The sequence below is a fragment of the Arachis hypogaea genome, chromosome 6 (assembly GCF_003086295.3).
Source record: "Arachis hypogaea cultivar Tifrunner chromosome 6, arahy.Tifrunner.gnm2.J5K5, whole genome shotgun sequence".
Lineage (NCBI taxonomy): Eukaryota > Viridiplantae > Streptophyta > Magnoliopsida > Fabales > Fabaceae > Arachis > Arachis hypogaea.
In genome coordinates this window covers 39,966,880-39,988,778 of record NC_092041.1, presented here as the reverse complement: position 1 = coordinate 39,988,778, position 21,899 = coordinate 39,966,880, and the positions used below count along the sequence as shown (strand labels likewise).

Below are 21,899 nucleotides of genomic sequence, written 5' to 3'. Positions count from 1 at the left end.
CATACTCTTATCTGAAATTCCTACCAATGAATTACATAAGTATCTCTATCTTTATCTTTATGTTCTATGCGTTTATCACCATATTCATTCGAGTCTGCCTGACTAAGATTTACAAGGTGACCATAGCTTGCTTCATACCAACAATCTCTGTGGGATCGACCCTTACTCGCGTAAGGTTTATTACTTAGACGACCCAGTACACTTGCTGGTTAGTTGTGCGAAGTTGTAGTGATCACAATTTCGCGCTACCAAGTTTTTGGCGCCGTTGCCGGGGATTGTTCGAGTATGGACAACTGACGGTACATCTTGTTGCTTAGATTAGGTATTTTTTCTTCAGAGTTCTTAAGAATGAATTCTAGAGTTTCATGATGATCTGTTGAAATCTGGCAGGCTGTGAAGCCATGTCTAATTTCATTGGACCGAGGTTTCAACTTATCATCACAAGAGCTTGTTGATTTCTATCAACTTGCTGTTGGAGCAGTGATCTGCTAAGGCTTGGTTGGCCTTTGGCCATGTCTAGTGTTTTGGACTGAAGCTTTCTTTGAAAGCTTGGCTGGCTGTGAAGCCATGTCTAATTCCTGGACCGGAGTCTTAGACTAAACATTGCATGATTCCTGGACTTCTCATTAAGAATTTTGATATCTTTATTTTCTTTTTCCACTTAATTTTCGAAAAAAGCACAAAAAAATTACAAAATCATAAAATCCAAAAATTTCTTGTTTGAGTCTAGTGTCTCATATTAAGTTTGGTGTCAATTGCATGTTTCTGTTCTTCTTGCATTCATGCATGTGTCTTAGTAATCTTCAAGTTGTTCTTGATGATTTCTTACTCTGATCTTTGAATTCTCTTGACTTGAGTGTTTATGTGTCTCATATGCATTCTCATTAGTGTCAGTAGTATACAAACTGCTAAGTTTGGTGTCTTGCATGCATTATTATTTGATTTTAGTTGCATTTTGATTATTCCTCATTATTAAAAATTCAAAAATATTTTTAATTTGTGTCTTTTCAAGTCAATAATATAGAGAATTGAAGATTCAGAACATACAGCAGAGGAATTGCACAGAAAAAGCTGGGCGTTCAAAACGCCCAGTGAAGAAGGACAGACTGGCGTTTAAACGCCAGCCAGGGTACCTGGTTGGGCGTTTAACGCCCAAAAGGGTAGCATTTTGGGTGTTAAACGCCAGAATGTGCACCATTCTGGGCGTTTAACGCCAGGATGGCACAAGAGGGAAGATTTTGTTTTCAATGCAAATTTTTTTTCAAGTTTTCAAAATCTTTTCAAAATCAAATCTTTTTCAAATCATATCTTTTCAATCAAATCTTTTTCAAATTCAATTTCTTTCTATTTTCAAAAATACTTGCTATCAATTAATGATTTGATTCAACATTTCAAGTATGTTGCCTTTTCTGTTGAGAAAGGTTTAATGTTTGAATCATATCTTTTCTTGATAGCCAAGTCATTAATTTTTAAAAATCAAATCTTTTTTTTAAAATGTTTTTCAAATCATATATTCTCAATCACATCTTTTTAAAATCAATCATATCTTCTTAACCACATCTTTTTCAAAATAGTTTTCAATCAAATCTTTTTGATTTCTAATTTCAAAATCTTTTTCAAAAAAAATCACTTTACTTCTTTCTCAATCAAGGTTTTCGAAAATCAATTAGTGTTTTTCAGAATGTTTTTAAAATATTTTACTTAATTTTCGAAAATTTCTTCCCCTCTTCTCACATCCTTCTATTTATGGACTAACACTATTACTTAATGAACAATTCGAACTCCATCTTTCTTGATAAGTTTGAATTTTCTACTTCTGCCTTCCATTTTTCTTTTCCTCTGACACCTCAAGGAATCTCTATACTGTGACATAGAGGATTCCACATTTTCTTGTTATCTTCTCTTTCATATGAGCAGGAACAAAGACAAAAGCATTCTTGTTAAGGCTGATCCTGAACTTGAAAGGACCTTAAAGCGAAAGCTAAGAGAAGCTAAGGCACAATTCTCTGTAGAGGACCTAACAGAAATCTTCAAAGAAGAAGAAAACATGGCAGCCGAAAACAACAACAATGCCAACAATGCAAGGAAGGTGCTGGGTGACTTTACTGCACCTACTCCCGACTTCTATGGGAGAAGCATCTCTATCCCTGCCATTGGAGCAAACAACTTTGAGCTTAAGCCTCAATTAGTTTCTCTAATGCAACAGAATTGCAAGTTCCATGGACTTCCACTGGAAGATCCTCATCAGTTTTTAGCTGAGTTCTTGCAAATCTGTGACACTGTCAAGACTAATGGGGTTGACCCTGAGGTCTACAGACTTATGCTATTCCCGTTTACTGTAAGAGACAGAGCTAGAATATGGTTGGACTCACAACCTAAAGAAAGCCTGAACTCTTGGGAAAAGCTAGTCAATTCCTTCTTGGCAAAGTTCTTTCCACCTCAAAAATTGAGTAAGCTTAGAGTGGAAGTCCAAACCTTCAGACAGAAGGAAGGAGAGTCCTTCTATGAAGCTTGGGAAAGATACAAACAATTAATCAGAAAGTGTCCCACTGATATGCTTTCTGAATGGAGCATCATTGGAATTTTCTATGATGGTCTCTCTGAACTATCCAAGATGTCTTTGGATAGCTCTGCTGGAGGATCTCTTCATCTGAAGAAGACGCCTACAGAAGCTCAAGAGCTGATTGAAATGGTTGCAAATAACCAATTCATGTACACTTCTGAAAGGAATCCTGTGAACAATGGGACTAGTCAGAAGAAAGGAGTTCTTGAGATTGACACTCTGAATGCCATATTGGCTCAAAACAAAATATTGACTCAACAGGTCAATATGATTTCTCAAAGTCTGTCTGGAATGCAAAATCTCTCATGGAAGTCCTAAGGAAGCATCATCTGAAGAAGAAGCTTATGATCCTGACAACCCTTCAATAGAAGAGGTGAATTACATGGGAGAACCCTATGGAAACACCTATAATCCTTCATGGAGAAATCATCCAAATCTCTCATGGAAGGATCAACAGAGACCTCAACAAGGTTTCAACAATAATAATGGTGGAAGAAACAGGTTTAGCAATAGCAAGCCTTTTCCATCATCTTCTCAGCAACAGACAGAGAGTTCTAAGCAAATACCTCTGACTTAGCAACCATGGTCTCTGATCTAATCAAAACCACTCAAAGTTTCATGACTGAAACAAGGTCCTCCATTAGAAATTTGGAGGCACAAGTGGGTCAGCTGAGTAAGAAAATTACTGAACTCCCTCCTAGTACTCTCCCAAGCAATACAGAAGAAAATCCAAAAGGAGAGTGCAAGGCCATCAACATGGCCGAATTTGGAGAGGGGGAAGAGGCAGTGAACGCCACTGAGGAAGACCTCAATGGACGTCCACTAGCCTCCAATGAGTTCCCCAATAAGGAACCATGGGAATCTGAGGCTCAAAATGAGACCATAGAGGTTCCATTGGACTTACTTCTGCCATTCATGAGCTCTGATGAGTATTCTTCCTCTGAAGAGGATGAGTATGTCACTGAAGAGCAAGTTGTTAAATACCTTAGAGCAATCATGAAGCTAAATGACAAGTTATTTGGGAATGAGACTTGGGAAGATGAACCCCCTTTGCTCACCAAGGAACTGGATGACTTGTCTAGGCAGAAACTGCCTCAAAAGAGACAGGATCCTGGGAAGTTTTCAATACCTTGTACCATAGGCACCATGACCTTCAAGAAAGCCTTGTGTGACTTAGGGTCAAGTGTAAACCTCATGCCCCTCTCTGTAATGGAGAAGTTAGGGATCCTTGAGGTGCAAGCTGCAAAAATCTCACTAGAAATGTGATGAGCGGATGATTTGTATGCTTTTTGGCATTGTTTTTAGTATGTTTTTAGTATGATATAGTTAGTTTTTAGTATATTTTTCTTAGTTTTTAGTTAAAATTCACTTTTCTGGACTTTACTATGAGTTTGTGTGTTTTTCTGTGATTTCAGGTATTTTCTGGCTGAAATTGAGGGACCTGAGCAAAAATCTGATTCAGAGACTAAAAAGGACTGCAGATGCTGTTGGATTCTGACCTCCCTGCACTCGAAGTGGATTTTCTGGAGCTACAGAAGCCCAATTGGCACGCTCTTAACGGCGTTGGAAAGTAGACATCCTGGGCTTTCCAGCAATATATGATAGTCCATACTTTGCCCAAGATTTGATGGCCCAAACCGGCGTTCAAAGTCACCCTCAGGAATTCCAGCGTTAAACGCCGGAACTGGCACCCAAACGGGAGTTAAACGCCCAAACTGGCACTAAAGCTGGCGTTTAACTCCAAGAAGAGTCTCTACACGAAAATTCTTCATTGCTCAGCCCAAGCACACACCAAGTGGGCCCGGAAGTGGATTTTTATGTCATTTACTCATTTCTGTAAACCTTAGGCTACTAGTTTTCTATAAGTAGGACCTTTTACTATTGTATTTTCATCTCTGGATTGTTTTGAGATCTTTTGATCATCTTTTGGATTGTTTTGAGATCCTTTGATCATCTTTGGACATCTAGTCCTTAGATCATTGGGAGGCTGCCCATTCGGCCATGCCTAGACCTTATGCTTATGTATTTTCAACGGTGGAGTTTCTACACACCATAGATTAAGGTGTGGAGCTCTGCTGTACCTCGAGTATTAATGCAATTACTATTGTTCTTCCATTCAATTCCGCTTGTTATTGTTCTAAGATATCACTTGTTCTTCAACTTGATGAATGTGATGATCCGTGACACTCATCATCATTCTCACCCAAGAACAAGGTGACTGACAACCACTCTTGTTCTACAAGCGATCAAGGCTCTAGTGAATATCTCTTGGATTCTTGATTGCACGATGCATGGTTGATTGCCTGACAACCGAGTGCTCGTCTGACAAACGAGCCAACCATTTCGTGAGATCAGAGTCTTCGTGGTATAGGCGAGAACTGATGGCAGCATTCAAGAGAATCCGGAAGGTCTAACCTTGTCTGTGGTATTCTGAGTAGGATTCAATGATTGAATGACTGTGACGTGCTTCAAACTCCTGAAGGCGGGGCGTTAGTGACAGACGCAAAAGAATCACTGGATTCTATTCCGGCCTGATTGAGAACCGACAGATGAATTCCGCTATGCTGTGACAGAGCATATGCAATCGCTTTCACTGAGAGGATGGGAGGTAGCCACTGACAACGGTGAAACCCTTGCTTAAGCTTGCCATGGAAAGGAGTAAGAAGGATTGGATGAAGACAGTAGGAAAGCAGAGAGACGGAAGGGAAGGCATCTTCATGCGCTTATCTGAAGTTCCTACAATGAATTACATAAGTATCTCTATCTTTACCTTTGTGTTATTTTCGTTCATCACCATTACAATTTGAGTTTGCCTGACTAAGATTTACAAGATGACCATAGCTTGCTTCAATACTAACAATCTCCGTGGGATCGACCCTTACTCGCGTAAGGTTTATTACTTGGACGACCCAGTGCACTTGCTGGTTAGTTGTGCGAAGTTGTGTAATGCCATGGTATTGAGCTACCAAGTTTTTGGGGTTCATGACCGGGGATTATGAGAGTTGTGAAAAAGTATTGTTCACAATTTCGCGCACCAAGTTTTTGGCGCCGTTGCCGGGGATTGTTCAAGTTTTGAGCAAGCTTTTGGTAACATCAGTGCCAAGATCCGGCAACAACACCAAGTTTTTGGCGCCGTTGCCGGGGATTGTTCAAGTTTTGAGCAAGCTTTTGGTAACATCAGTGCCAAATCCGGCAACAACACCAAGTTAGTGGCGTTATTGCCCGGGATTGTTCTAGTTTGGACAACTGACGGTTCATCTTGTTGCTTAGATTAGGTATTTATTTTTTTCAAATTCTTGAAGATGAATTCTAGAGTTTCATGATGATTTGTTGAAATCTGGCTGGCTGAGAAGCCATGTCTAATTTCATTGGACTGAGGTTTCAACTTATCACCACAAAAGCTTGTTGATTTTTATCAATCTTGCTTTTGGAGCAATGATCTGCTAAGGCTTGGCTGGCCTCTGGCCATGTCTAGTGTTTTGGACCGAAGCTTTCTTTGAAAGCTTGGCTGGCTGTGAAGCCATGTCTAATTCCTGGACCGGAGTCTTAGACTAGCATTGCACTGATTCCTGGAATTCTCATTAAGAATTTTGATACCTTTTTCCACTTAATTTTCGAAAAACACAAAAAAAATTCAGAAAAATCATAAAATCCAAAAATATTTCTTGTTTGAGTCTAGTGTCTCGTCATAAGTTTGGTGTCAATTGCATGCATTCATTCATGTATCTTAGTGATCTTCAAGATGTTCTTGATGATTTACTTGCTCTGATCTTTGAATTCAATTGACTTGATTGTTTTGTGTGTCTCATATGCATTTTCATTTTGTTAGTGTCAGTAGTATACAAACTGCTAAGTTTGGTGTCTTGCATGCATTGTTATTTGATTTTAATTGCATTTTGATCATTAAAAATCCAAAAATATTTTTTATTTGTGTCTTTTCAAGTCAATAATACAGAGAATTGAAGATTCGGAACATACAGCAGAGGAATTGCACAAAAAAAGCTGGGCGTTCAAAACGCCCAATGAAGAAGGACAGACTGGCGTTTAAACGCCAGCCAGGGTACCTGGTTGGGTGTTTAACGCCCAAAAGGGTAGCATTTTGGGCGTTAAACGCCAGAATGGATACCATTCTGGGCGTTTAACGCCAGGATGGCTAAAGGGGAAGATTTTGTTTTCAAATCAATTTTTTTCTAAGTTTTCAAAATCTTTTCAAAATCAAATCTTTTTCAAATCAATTTTTCAATCAAATCTTTTTCAAAATCAATTTCTTTCCATTTTTTAGATACTTACTATCAATTAATGATTTGATTCAACATTTCAAGTATGTTACCTTTTCTGTTGAGAAAGGTTTAATGTTTGAATCATATCTTTTCTTGTTAGTCAAGTTTTTAATTTTCAAACCAAATCTTCTTAAAATGTTCTTCAAATCATATCTTCTCAATCACATTTTTCTTAACCAATCATATCTTCTTAACCACATCTTTTTCAAAATAGTTTTCAATCAAATCTTTTTGATTTCTAATTTCAAAATCTTTTTCAAAAATCACTTGATTTCTTTTCCATTTTCATTTTCAAAAATTAAGTAATGTTTTTCAAAAATATTTTCAAAATTTTTCACTTAATTTTCGAAAATTACTTCCCTCCTTCTCACATCCTTCTATTTATGGACTAACACTATCCCTTAATGCAAAATTCGAACTTCATCTCCTTTGTTAAGTTCGAATTTTCTACTTCTGTCTTCTACTCTTCTTTTCCTCTGACACTTCAAGGAATCTCTATACTGTGACATAGAGGATTCCACATTATTCTTGTTCTCTTCTCTTTCTTATGAGCAGGAGCAAAGACAAAGGCATTCTTGTTGAGGCTGATCCTGAACCTGAAAGGACCTTGAAGAGAAAGCTCAGAGAAGCCAAAGCACAACTCTCTTTAGGGCACCTAACCGAATTCTTCAAAGGAGAAGAACTCATGGCAGCCGAAAACAACAACAATGCCAACAATGCAAGGAAGGTGCTGGGTGACTTTACTGCACCTAATCCCGATTTCTATGGGAGAAGCATCTCTATCCCTGTCATTGGAGCAAACAACTTTGAGCTTAAGCCTCAATTAGTTTCTCTAATGCAACAGAATTGCAAGTTCCATGGACTTCCATTGGAAGATCCTCATCAGTTTTTAGCTGAGTTCTTGCAAATCTGTGACACTGTCAAGACTAATGGGGTTGACCCTGAGGTCTACAGATTAATGCTATTCCCTTTTGCTGTAAGAGACAGAGCTAAAACATGGTTGGACTCTCAACCTAAAGAAAGCCTGGACTCTTGGGAAAAGCTAGTCAATGCCTTCTTGGCAAAGTTCTTTCCACCTAAAAAAATTGAGTAAGCTTAGAGTGGAAGTCCAAACCTTCAGACAGAAGGAAGGAGAATCCCTCTATGAAGCTTGGGAAAGATACAAAAAATTGATCAGAAAGTGTCCCACTGACATGCTTTCTGAATGGAGCATCATAGGTATTTTCTATGATGGTCTCTCTGAACTGTCCAAGATGTCTTTGGATAGCTCTTCTGGAGGCTCTCTTCATTTGAAGAAGACGCCTACAGAAGCTCAAGAGCTAATTGAAATGGTTGCAAATAACCAATTCATGTACACTTCTGAAAGAAATCCTGTGAACAATGGGACTAGTCAGAAGAAAGGAGTTCTTGAGATTGACACTCTGAATGCCATATTAGCACAGAACAAAATATTGACCCAACAAGTCAATATGATTTCTCAAAGTCTATCTGGAATGCAAAATGCACCAAGCAGCACTAAGGAAGCTTCATCTGAGGAAGAAGCTTATGATCCTGAGAACCCTTCAATAGAAGAGGTGAATTACATGGGAGAACCCTATGGAAACACCTACAATCCTTCATGGAGGAATCATCCAAATCTTTCATGGAAGGATCAACAGAGACCTCAACAAGGTTTCAATAACAATAATGGTGGAAGAAACAGGTTTAGCAATAGCAAGCCTTTTCCATCATCTTCTCAGCAACAGACAGAGAGTTCTAAGCAGAATACCTCTGACTTAGCAACCATGGTCTCTGATCTAATCAAAACCACTCAAAGTTTCATGACTGAAACTAGGTCCTCCATTAGGAATTTGGAAGGACAAGTGGGTCAGCTGAGCAAGAAAATTACTGAACTCCCTCATAGTACTCTCCCAAGCAATACAGAAAAAAAATCCAAAAGGAGAGTGCAAGGCCATCAACATGGCCGAATTCTGGGAGGAAGAAGAGGCAATGAACGCCACTGAGGAAGACCTCACTGGACGTCCACTGGCCTCCAATGAGTTCCCCAATGAGGAACCATGGGAATCTGAGGCTCAAACTGAGACCATAGAGATTCCATTGGACTTACTTCTGCCATTCATGAGCTCTGATGAGTATTCTTCCTCTGAAGAGGATGAGTATGTCACTGAAGAGCAAGTTGCCAAATACCTTGGAGCAATCATGAAGCTGAATGACAAGTTATTTGGAAATGAGACTTGGGAGGATGAATCCCCTTTGCTCACCAAAGAACTGAATGACTTGTCTAGGCAGAAACTGCCTCAAAAGAGGCAGGATCCTGGGAAGATTTCTATACCTTGTACCATAGGCACCATGACCTTCAAGAAGGCCTTGTGTGACTTAGGGTCAAGTGTAAACCTCATGCCCCTCTCTGTAATGGAGAAATTAGGGATCTTTGAGGTGCAAGCTGCAAAAATCTCACTAGAGATGGCAGACAACTCAAGAAAACAAGCCTATGGACTTGTAGAGGATGTTCTGGTAAAGGTGAAGACCATTACATCCCCCTACTGATTTCATAGTCCTAGAGACTGGGAAGTGCATGATGAATCCATCATCCTTGGCAGACCCTTCCTAGCCACAGCAAAGGCTGTGATTGATGTTGATAGAGGAGAGTGGATCATTCAAGTGAATGAAGAATCCTTGGTGTTTAAGGCCCAAGGATATCCCTCTGTCATCATGGAGAGGAAGCATGAAGAGCTTCTCTCAAAACAGAGCCAAAAAGAGCCCCCACAGTCAAACTCTAAGTTTGCTGTTGGGAGGCCACAACCAAACTCTAAGTTTGGTGTTGAACCCCCACATTCAAACTCTAAGTTTGGTGTTGGGAGGTTCCAACACGGTTCTGAGCATTTCTGAGGCTCCATGAGAGTCCTCTATCAAGCTAATGACATTAAAGAAGCACTTGTTGGGAGGCAACCCAATGTTTTATAATTAACTATTTTCTTTTGTTATTATATGTCTTTTGTAGGTTGATGATCATAAGAAGTCACAAAATCCATGAAAAAAGCAAAAACAGAATGAAAAACAGGAAGAAAAACATCACACCCTGGAGGACGCACCCACTGGCGTTTAAACGCCAGTGAGGTTAGCTGTTGGGCGTTTAACGCCCAGTCTGGCACCATTCTGGGCGTTTAACGCCAGAAAGGGGCACCAGACTGGCGTTAAACGCCAGAAAGGGGCAAGATGCTGGCGTTAAACGCCAGAAATGGGCACCAGCCCGGCGTTTAACGCCAGAAATGGCACAAAACGTGATTTTGAATGCCATTTGGTGCAGGGATGACTTTTCCTTGACACCTCAGGATTTGTGGACCCCACAGGATCCCCACCTACCCTACCACTCTCTCTCTTCTTCACCAATCACCTCAACACCTCTTCCCCAAAAACCCTTCACCTATCAAATCCCATCTTTCTCTTCACCACTCACATCCATCCTTCATAAAACCCCACCTACCCCACCATTCAAATTCAAACCACTTTCCCACCCAAACCCACCCTCAAATGGCCGAACCTCTCTCTCCCCCTCTCCTATATAAACCCTCCTTCACTCCTTCATTTTCACACAGCTTAAACACTACTTCTTCTCCCTTTTGGCCGAACACAAAGCCCTCTCCATCTCCTCCATTTCTTCTTCTTCTACTCTCTTCTTTCTTCTTTTGCTCGAGGACGAGCAAACATTTTAAGTTTGGTGTGGTAAAAGCATTGCTTTTTGTTTTTCCATAACCATTTATGGCATCCAAGGCCAGAGAAACCTCTAGAAAGAGGAAAGGGAAGGCAAAGGCTTCCACCTCCGAGTCATGGGAGATGGAACGATTCATCTCAAGGGTGCATCAAGACCATTTCTATGAAGTTGTGGCCTTGAAGAAGGTGATCCCCGAGGTCCCTTTTTCACCCAAAAAGGGTGAATATCCGGAGATCCGACATGAGATCCGAAGAAGAGGTTGGGAAGTTCTTACCAACCCCATTCAACAAGTCGGAATCTTGATGGTTCAAGAGTTCTATGCCAATGCATGGATCACCAAGAACCATGACCAAAGTGTGAACCCGAATCCAAAGAATTATCTTACTATGGTTCGGGGGAAATACTTGGATTTTAGTCCGGAAAGTGTGAGGGTGGCGTTCAACTTGCCTATGATGCAAGGAGATGAACATCCCTACATTAGAAGGGTCAACTTTGATCAAAGGTTGGACCAAGTCCTCACAGTCATATGTGAAGAGGGCGCCCAATGGAAGAGAGATTCAAGAGGAAAGCCGGTTCAATTAAGAAGGCAGGACCTCAAGCCCGTGGCTAGAGGATGGTTAGAGTTCATACAACGCTCAATCATTCCCACTAGCAACCGGTCCGAAGTTACCATAGACCGGGCTATCATGATTCATAGCATCATGATTGGAGAAGAAATAGAGGTTCATGAGGTTATAGCCCAAGAACTCTATAAGGTGGCGGACAAGTCCTCTACCTTGGCAAGGTTAGCCTTTCCTCATCTCATTTGTCACCTCTGTTATTCAGTGGGAGTTGACATAGAGGGAGACACCCCCATTGATGAGGACAAGCCCATCACTAAGAAGAGGATGGAGCACACAAGAGATCCCACTCATCATGAGATCCCTGAGATTCCTCAAGGGATGCACTTTCCTCCACAAGACTATTGGGAGCAATTAAACACCTCCCTAGGAGAGTTGAGTTCCAACATGGGACAACTAAGGGTGGAGCATCAAGAACACTCCATCATCCTTCATGAAATTAGAGAAGATCAAAGAATCATGAGGGAGGAGCAACAAAGACAAGGAAGAGACATTGAGGAGCTCAAGCACTCCATAGGATCTTCAAGAGCAAGAAAGAGCAGCCATCACTAAGGTGGACCCGTTCCTTGATTTCCTTGTTCTTTATTCTTCTGTTTTTCGAATTTTATGCTTATGTTTATCCATGTATGTGTCTTGTGATCATTAGTGTCTTAGTGTCTATGCCTTAAAGTTATGAATGTCCTATGAATCCATCACCTTTCTTGAATAAAAACGTGCTTAATTGAAAAGGAAAGAATTGCATGAATTTTGAATTTTATAATAGTTTAATTATTTTGATGTGGTGGCAATACTTTTGTTCTCTGAATGTATGCTTAAACAGTGCATATGTATCTTGAATTTGTGATTTATGAATGTTGGCTCTTGAAAGAATGATGAAAAAGGAGACATGTTACTGAGGATCTGAAAAATCATAAAAATGATTCTTGAAGCAAGAAAAAGCATTTCTATTCAAAAAAAAATCGAAACGAAAAAAAAATATAGAGAAATAAGAGTTGTGATCCAAGGCAAATAAGAGTGTGCTTAAGAACCCTGGACACCTCTAATTGGGGACTCTAGCAAAGCTGAGTCACAATCTGAAAAGGTTCACCCAATTATGTGTCTGTGGCATGTATGTATCCGGTGGTAATACTGGAAGACAGAGTGCTTTGGGCCACAGCCAAGACTCAATAAGTAGCTATGTTCAAGAATCATCATACTCTACTAGGAGAATCAATAACACTATCTGGATTCTGAGTTCCTAAAGAAGCCAATCATTCTAAGTTTCAAAGGATAGAGTGAGATGCCAAAACTATTCAGAGGCAAAAAGCTAAAAGCCCCGCTCATCTAATTAATACTGATCTTCACAGATGTTTTTGGGATTCATTGCATATTCTCTTCTTTTTATCTTATTTGATTTTCAGTTGCTTGAGGACAAGCAACAATTTAAGTTTGGTGTTGTGATGAGCGGATGATTTGTATGCTTTTTGGCATTGTTTTTAGTATGTTTTTAGTATGATATAGTTAGTTTTTAGTATATTTTTATTAGTTTTTAGTTAAAATTCACTTTTCTAGACTTTACTATGAGTTTGTGTGTTTTTCTGTGATTTCAGGTATTTTCTGGCTGAAATTGAGGGACCTGAGCAAAAATCTGATTCAGAGACTAAAAAGGACTGCAGATGCTGTTGGATTCTGACCTCCCTGCACTCGAAGTGGATTTTCTGGAGCTACAGAAGCATAATTGGCACGCTCTCAACGGCGTTGGAAAGTAGACATCCTGGGCTTTCCAGCAAGATATGATACTCCATACTTTGCCCAAGATTTGATGGCCCAAACCGGCGTTCAAAGTAACCCTCAGGAATTCCAGCGTTAAACGCCGGAACTGGCACCCAAACGGGAGTTAAACGCCCAAACTGGCACTAAATCTGGCATTTAACTCCAAGAAGAGTCTCTACACGAAAATTCTTCATTGCTCAGCCCAAGCACACACCAAGTGGGCCCGGAAGTGGATTTTTATGTCATTTACTCATTTCTGTAAACCTTAGGCTACTAGTTTTCTATAAGTAGGACCTTTTACTATTGTATTTTCATCTCTGGATTGTTTTGAGATCTTTTGATCATCTTTTGGATTGTTTTGAGATCCTTTGATCATCTTTGGACATCTAGTCCTTAGATCATTGGGAGGCTGCCCATTCGGCCATGCCTAGACCTTATGCTTATGTATTTTCAACGGTGGAGTTTCTACACACCATAGATTAAGGTGTGGAGCTCTGCTGTACCTCGAGTATTAATGCAATTACTATTGTTCTTCCATTCAATTCCGCTTGTTCTTGTTCTAAGATATCACTTGTTCTTCAACTTGATGAATGTGATGATCCGTGACACTCATCATCATTCTCACCCAAGAACAAGGTGACTGACAACCACTCTTGTTCTACAAGCGATCAAGGCTCTAGTGAATATCTCTTGGATTCCTGATTGCACGATGCATGGTTGATCGCCTGACAACCGAGTGCTCGTCTGACAAACGAGCCAACCATTCCGTGAGATCAGAGTCTTCGTGGTATAGGCGAGAACTGATGGCAGCATTCAAGAGAATCCAGAAGGTCTAACCTTGTCTGTGGTATTCTGAGTAGGATTCAATGATTGAATGACTGTGACGTGCTTCAAACTCCTGAAGGCGGGGCGTTAGTGACAGACGCAAAAGAATCACTGGATTCTATTCCGGCCTGATTGAGAACCGACAGATGAATTCCACTATGCTGTGACAGAGCATATGCAATCGCTTTCACTGAGAGGATGGGAGGTAGCCACTGACAACGGTGAAACCCTTGCTTAAGCTTGCCATGGAAAGGAGTAAGAAGGATTGGATGAAGACAGTAGGAAAGCAGAGAGACGGAAGGGAAGGCATCTTCATGCGCTTATCTGAAGTTCCTACCAATGAATTACATAAGTATCTCTATCTTTACCTTTGTGTTATTTTCGTTCATCACCATTACAATTTGAGTTTGCCTGACTAAGATTTACAAGATGACCATAGCTTGCTTCAATACTAACAATCTCCGTGGGATCGACCCTTACTCGCGTAAGGTTTATTACTTGGACGACCCAGTGCACTTGCTGGTTAGTTGTGCGAAGTTGTGTAATGCCATGGTATTGAGCTACCAAGTTTTTGGGGTTCATGACCGGGGATTATGAGAGTTGTGAAAAAGTATTGTTCACAATTTCGCGCACCAAGATGGCAGACAATTCAAGAAAACAAGCCTATGGACTTGTAGAGGATGTTCTGGTAAAAGTTGAAGACCATTACATCCCTGCTGATTTCATAGTCCTAGAGACTGGGAAGTGCATGGATGAATCCATCATCCTTGGCAGACCCTTCCTAGCCACAGCAAGGGCTGTGATTGATGTTGATAGAGGAGAATTGATCATTCAAGTGAATGAAGAATCCTTTGTGTTTAAGGCTCAAGGATATCCCTCTGTCATCATGGAGAGGAAGCATGAAGAGCTTCTCTCAAAACAGAGCCACACAGAGCCCCCACTGTCAAACTCTAAGTTTGGTGTTGGGAGGCCACAACCAACTTCTAAGTTTGGTGTTGAACCCAAACATTCAAACTCTAAGTTTGGTGTTGGGAGGTTCCAACATTGCTCTGAGTATTTCTGAGGCTTTATGAGAGCCCCCTGTCAAGCTACTGACATTAAAGAAGCGCTTGTTGGGAGGCAACCCAATGTTATATTTTATCTATTTTCCTTTGTTATTTTATGTTCTTTTGTAGGTTGATGATCATGAGAAGTCACAAAATCAATTGAAAAAGCAAAAACAGAATGAAAAACAGAAAGAAAAACAGCACACCCTGGAGGAGAGCGTGCTGGCGTTTAAACGCCAGTAAGGCTAGCTGTTGGGCGTTTAACGCCCAGTCTGGCACCATTCTGGGCGTTTAACGCCAGAAAGGGGCACCAGACTCGTGTTAAACGCCAGAAAAGGGCAAGCACTTGGTGTTAAATGCCAGAAATGGGCACCAGCCTGGCGTTTAACGCCAGAATTGGCTCAAAACACATTTTTGCATGCCATTTGGTGCAGGGATGAGTTTTCCTTGACACCTCAGGATCTGTGGATCCCACAGGATCCCCACCTACCCTACCACTCTCTCTCTTCTTTACCCATTCACCAATCACCTCAACACCTCTTCCCCAAAAACCCTTCACCTATCAAATCCCATCTTTCTCTTCACCACTCACATCCATCCTTCATAAAACCCCACCTACCTCACCATTCAAATTCAAACCACTTTCCCACCCAAACCCACCCATACATGACCGAACCCTACCCTCTCCCCACTCCTATATAAACCCATCTTCACTCCTTCATTTTCACACAACCAAACCACCACTTCTCCCCCTTTTTGGCAGAACAAAAAGCCATTCCCTTCTTCCTCATTTCTTCTTCTTCTACTCTCTTCTTTCTTCTTTTGCTCGAGGACGAGCAAACCTTTTAAGTTTGGTGTGGTAAAAGCATTGCTTTTTGTTTTTCCATAACCATTTATGCCATCCAAGGCCGGAGAAACCTCTAGAAAGAGGAAAGGGAAGGCAAAAGCTTCCACCTCCGAGTCATGGGAGATGGAAAGATTCATCTCAAGGGTGCATCAAGACCACTTCTATGAAGTTGTGGCCTTGAAGAAGGTGATCCCCGAGGTCCCTTTTTCACTCAAAAAGAGTGAATATCCGGAGATCCGACATGAGATCCAAAGAAGAGGTTGGGAAGTTCTTACCAACCCCATTCAACAAGTCAGAATCTTAATGGTTCAAGAGTTCTATGCCAATGCATGGATCACCAAGAACCATGACCAAAGTGTGAACCCGGATCCAAAGAATTGGCTTACTATGGTTCGGGGGAAATACTTGGATTTTAGTCCGGAAAATGCAAGGTTGGCATTCAACTTGCCCATGATGCAAGGAGATGAACATCCTTACACTAGAAGGGTCAACTTTGATCAAAGGTTGGACCAAGTCCTCACAGTCATATGTGAAGAGGGCGCCCAATAGAAGAGAGATTCAAGAGGGAAGCCGGTTCAATTGAGAAGGCATGACCTCAAACCCGTGGCTAGAGGATGGTTAGAGTTTATCCAACGCTCAATCATTCCCACTAGCAACCGGTCCGAAGTTACTATAGACCGGGCTGTCATGATTCATAGCATCATGATCGGAGAAGAAATAGAAGTTCATGAGGTTATAGCCCAAGAACTCTATAAGGTGGCGGACAAGTCCTCTACCTTGGCAAGACTAGCCTTTCCTCATCTCATTTGTCACCTCTGTTATTCAGTTGGAGTTGACATAGAGGGAGACATCCCCATTGATGAGGATAAGCCCATCACTAAGAAAAGGATAGAGCACACAAGAGATCCCACTCATCATGAAATTCCTGAGATTCCTCAAGGGATGCACTTTCCTCCATAAAACTATTGGGAGCAACTAAACACCTCCCTAGGAGAATTGAGTTCCAACATGGGACAACTAAGGGTGGAGCACCAAGAACACTCTGTTCTCCTCCATGAAATTAGAGAAGATCAAAGAATCATAAGAGAGGAGCAACAAAGACAAGGAAGAGACATTGAGGAGCTCAAGCACTCCATAAGATCTTCAAGAGGAAGAACAAGCCGCCATCACTAAGGTGGACCCGTTCTTTAATTTCCTTGTTCTTTATTTTCCTATTTTTCGAATTTTAGTGCTTATGTTTGTCTATGTTTGTGTCTTGTGATCATTAGTGTCTTAGTGTCTATGCCTTAAAGTTATGAATGTCCTATGAATCCATCACCTTTCTTAAATGAAAAATGTTCTTAATTGAAAAAGAAAAGAATTGCATGAATTTTGAATTTTATAACAGTTTAATTATTTTGATGTGGTGGCAATACTTTTGTTCTCTGAATGTATGCTTAAACAGTGCATATGACTTTTGAATTTGTGGTTCATGAATGTTGGCTCTTGAAAGAATGATGAAAAAGGAGACATGTTACTGAGGATCTGAAAAATCATAAAAATGATTCTTGAAGCAAGAAAAAAAGCAGTGAATACAAAAAAAAATTCGAAAAAAAAAGAGAAAGAAAGAAAAAGAAAAAGAAAGAAAAAGAAAGAAATAAAGTTGTGATCCAAGGCAAAAAGAGTGTGCTTAAGAACCCTGGACACCTCTAATTGGGGACTCTAGCATAGTTGAGTCACAATCTGAAAAGGTTCACCCAATTATGTGTCTGTGGCATGTATGTATCCGGTGGAAATACTGGAAGACAGAGTGCTTTGGGCCACGGCCAAGACTCAATAAGTAGCTGTGTTCAAGAATCATCATACTTAACTAGGAGAATCAATGACACTATCTGGACTCTGAGTTCCTAAAGAAGCCAATCATTCTGAATTTCAAAGGATAGAGTGGGATGCCAAAACTGTTCAGAGGTAAAAAGCTAAAAGCCCCGCTCATCTAATTAATACTGATCTTCATTGATGTTTTTGGAATTCATTGCATATTCTCTTCTTTTTATCTTGTTTGATTTTCAGTTGCTTGAGGACAAGCAACAATTTAAGTTTGGTGTTGTGATGAGCGGATAATTTGTACGCTTTTTGGCATTGTTTTTAGTATGTTTTTAGTATGATCTAGTTAGTTTTTGGTATATTTTTATTATTTTTTAGTTAAAATTTACTTTTCTAGACTTTACTATGAGTTTGTGTGTTTTTCTGTGATTTCAGGTATTTTCTGGCTGAAATTGAGGGACCTGAGCAAAAATCTGATTCAGAGACTAAAAAGGACTGCAGATGCTGTTGGATTCTGACCTCCCTGCACTCGAAGCGGATTTTCTGGAGCTACAGAAACCCAATTGGCGCGCTCTCAATGGCGTTGGAAAGTAGACATCCTGGGCTTTCCAGCAATATATGATAGTCCATACTTTGCCCAAGATTTGATGGCCCAAACCGGCGTTCAAAGTCACCCTCAGAATTCCCAGCGTTAAACGCCGGAACTGGCACAAGAATGGGAGTTAAACGCCCAAACTGGCACCAAAGCTGGCGTTTAACTCCAAGAGGAGTCTCTACACGAAAATGCTTCATTGCTCAGCCCAAGCACACACCAAGTGGGCCCGGAAGTGGATTTTTATGTCATTTACTCATCTCTGTAAATCCTAGGCTACTAGTTCTCTATAAGTAGGACCTTTTACTATTGTATTTTCATCTTTGGACATCTAGTTCTTAGATCATTAGGAGGCTGGCCTCACGGCCATGCCTAGACCTTGTTCTTATGTATTTTCAACGGTGGAGTTTCTACACACCATAGATTAAGGTGTGGAGCTCTGCTGTACCTCGAGTATTAATGCAATTACTATTGTTCTTCTATTCAATTCCGCTTGTTCTTGTTCTAATATCACTTGTTCTTAAACTTGATGAATGTGATGATCCGTGACACTCATCATCATTCTCACCTATGAACGTGTGACTGACAACCACCTCCGTTCTACCTTCGATTGGGTGAATATCTCTTGGATTCCTGATACACGATGCATGGTTGATCGCCTGACAACCGAGCCAGCCATTCCGTGAGATCAGAGTCTTCGTGGTATAGGCTAGAACGGATGGCGGCATTCAAGAGAATCCGGAAGGTCTAACCTTGTCTGTGGTATTCTGAGTAGGATTCAATGACTGAATGACTGTGACGTGCTTCAAACTCCTGAGGGCGGGGCGTTAGTGACAGACGCAAAAGAATCACTGGATTCTATTCCGGCCTGATCGAGAACCGACAGATGGATAGCCGTGCCGTGACAGGGTGCGTTGAACATTTCCACTGAGAGGATGGGAGGTAGCCACTGACAACGGTGAAACCCTTGCTTAAGCTTGCCATGGAAAGGAGTAGGAAGGATTGGATGAAGACAGTAGGAAAGCAGAGAGACGGAAGGGACCAGCATCTTCATACTCTTATCTGAAATTCCTACCAATGAATTACATAAGTATCTCTATCTTTATCTTTATGTTCTATGCGTTTATCACCATATTCATTCGAGTCTGCCTGACTAAGATTTACAGGGTGACCATAGCTTGCTTCATACCAACAATCTCTGTGGGATCGACCCTTACTCGCATAAGGTTTATTACTTGGACGACCCAGTACACTTGCTGGTTAGTTGTGCGAAGTTGTAGTGATCACAATTTCGCGTTACCACTAACCAAGGATTCAAATTAAGGACATTATTGTTTTTCGCTTAGAGTTAATGATGTGCTAAAATAAAGAACAAATGGGATAAAATAGGCTCAAATTGGTTTGCAAAGGATAATGAAAGGTAAGGCCATATGGGTATGTAAGCTTAGTGAAATAAGGCCTCAATCATATAAGTGCATGCATACATCAAATAATGGAAATATAGAATTAATCAAGACAAAGATCACAATTATAGAGAGAAAAACACACATAAAAAAATAAAATATTGGTTGATAAAATGCAACCAATCAAATAGGCTCAAAATCTTACTGGTTTTGTGTGTTCGAGCTCTAAACCACGTTCCAAAATAATATTTCTTCAAACAAGTTTCTCAAAAATTTTAATTCAAATTAGTGAAATGCTATAAAAGGCTTCTTGAAAAAGAAAATATTACTTCAATCAAGTAGTAAAATATGCACAAAATCAAACAAACATGCAAATGCAACAACTAATTTAACAAAGAAAATTAAACATTGGTGTTGGGAAGGAAATAACTAACCCATGAAGACCGGTATCGATCTCCCCACACTTAAAGATTGCACCATCCTCGGCGTATGCTAAGATGTGCAGGTGGACGGGTTGCTTCAACTGATGCTTTTCTCCAAAGATTGAGCAGATGAACTTGTTTGTCTCCCCATTAAGAAGCTTTTCCTCTCCATTCGTGGTGGCCATCCTGAAAGAAGAGGGAAAAGAAGAAAAGTAACCCAAAAATAAAGATAAAAAACAAATAAAATATGGGTGTTAAATGCCAAATAATAAGGGTCTCAAGTACATGGTAGCTACAACATGTACGTGAGAAAGCAATAGAAGCACATGGCATACCAATGGTGCAAAAATTGCAACAATGGGGAAGAGAGTGTGGGTAATGCAAGATAGTATAAGTGCATATTAATGCCAAAAGAATACCAGTATTATAAAAACTAGCATTGACTTATGAATAATAATACCCAATCAGAATAAAACAAGTCATGAAGCACTGAAAATAATTCAAGAGAAGATGCAACAGTGAAATAAGAAAATTCAACACCAAAGGAAAAATAATGAATTTAGAAAAGAAAATAAAAATATGCACTAAATTAAAATACAATGAATGAAAGTATGCAAATAAATAAAATACAATGAAAGTGAAGAAGAAGGAGAAGTGAAAGAGATAAAGTAAGAAAGAAAGAAGAAAAGATAAAAGAAATTATGATTAGAAAAGATAAGATAATTGGTGCTGATTTAGATAAGTTGTGCGGCGTAGGCGACGCAGACTCGTAAATGACGCGGTTCCGTGGTGCTCATAAGGTCAGGTGACGCGGACGAGTGGGTCACGCGATCGCGTGGCCTGATTTGTGCGATTGGCGCAAGTGTAGCCTCGCGTACGCACAACTTTCTGTTCTAAATGCACATTGCTAAAAATTTGGGTGACGCGTGCACGTGGGTGACGCGATCGCGTGATTGGACATTTTTGAAAAACGATGCAAACGCGTGAGGCACGTGTTCGCGTGATAAGGCTTGTGCTTCTAGCACGAGTCCAGCCCTACTCCATCAGAATTCTCTGACATGCACCCATTTACGTCGATTTCGCGGGGTCATGCGTGCGCGTGGGTGACGCACACGCGTGGATGGCTGGATTTGCAAAGGACGCAAACGCGTCAGGGATGCGTTCGCGTGGGCGAGTTTATGCCTGAGGCACGCCTCCAGCCACGCTCTCGCGTGACTCTCTGTAAAATCTCTTTTCTTTCTTGAGGCACATATGACGCGGTCGCGTCGCGTGCCTTTTTTTCAATAATGCAGTATGAAGAATGCAATGCTAATATGAATGTTATGCATGATTCCAGGTCCAATCAAAACTCGAAAACAAACAAAACAGACTAGAATTAAAACTGAAAAAGGGACGATCATACCACGGTGGATTGTCTGCCACCTAGCACTTTTAGTTAAAGTCCTTAAGTTGGACATTTGGTGAGCTCCCTGTTATGGTGGCTTGTGCTTGAACTCGTCTTGAAACTTCCACCAATGCTTGGACTTCCAATAAGCTCTATCAATACCAAGTAAATTCTTCAAGCTTTGATGGAGTTCTTCACAAGCTTTGAGCTCCCAAAATTGATCCTTATATATTCCCGGATCCTAAATCTTGTTTCTACACCCGTCTTCAAGTTGATCATCATTGTTCCAGCCAGGTGGCAAGCAATTTGAATTCTCACTGAAGCGGCCAAACAACATCCTAGACCCATTCAATTGAGCTCTGCACCAACACTTGTACTCCAGTGCGGAATGCGGACCTTAATGAACCTTGCCTGACAACTCCAACCACTAACCATCTTTCTCCTATTCTTAATGCCACAAAGAGCTCTAAGTTGACCATCTGTCTCCAGTAGCCCATATTCAAGTGGAAAAGCAAAGGATAAGGATAGGAATTTTGCCCACTTGAACGTTGTGTTGGACGGTAATGGCCTAGGGAGAGGTGTTTCTAATGATCTTGCAAGCTCCACTCCATTGTGCTCTTCTCTGACAACTTTCACCTCTTTGCAAGCTT

The 21,899-nt window shown here is 40.7% G+C and overlaps 1 non-coding gene across 1 annotated transcript; it reads right to left on the bottom strand.

Annotated features, from left to right (window-relative positions):
- Positions 1-2,452: 2,452 nt before the first annotated feature.
- On the bottom strand, positions 2,453-2,560 carry LOC112700490 (small nucleolar RNA R71). The gene has a single exon (XR_003153399.1). It is a non-coding gene; the product is annotated as a small nucleolar RNA R71 (small nucleolar RNA).
- Positions 2,561-21,899: the final 19,339 nt, after the last annotated feature.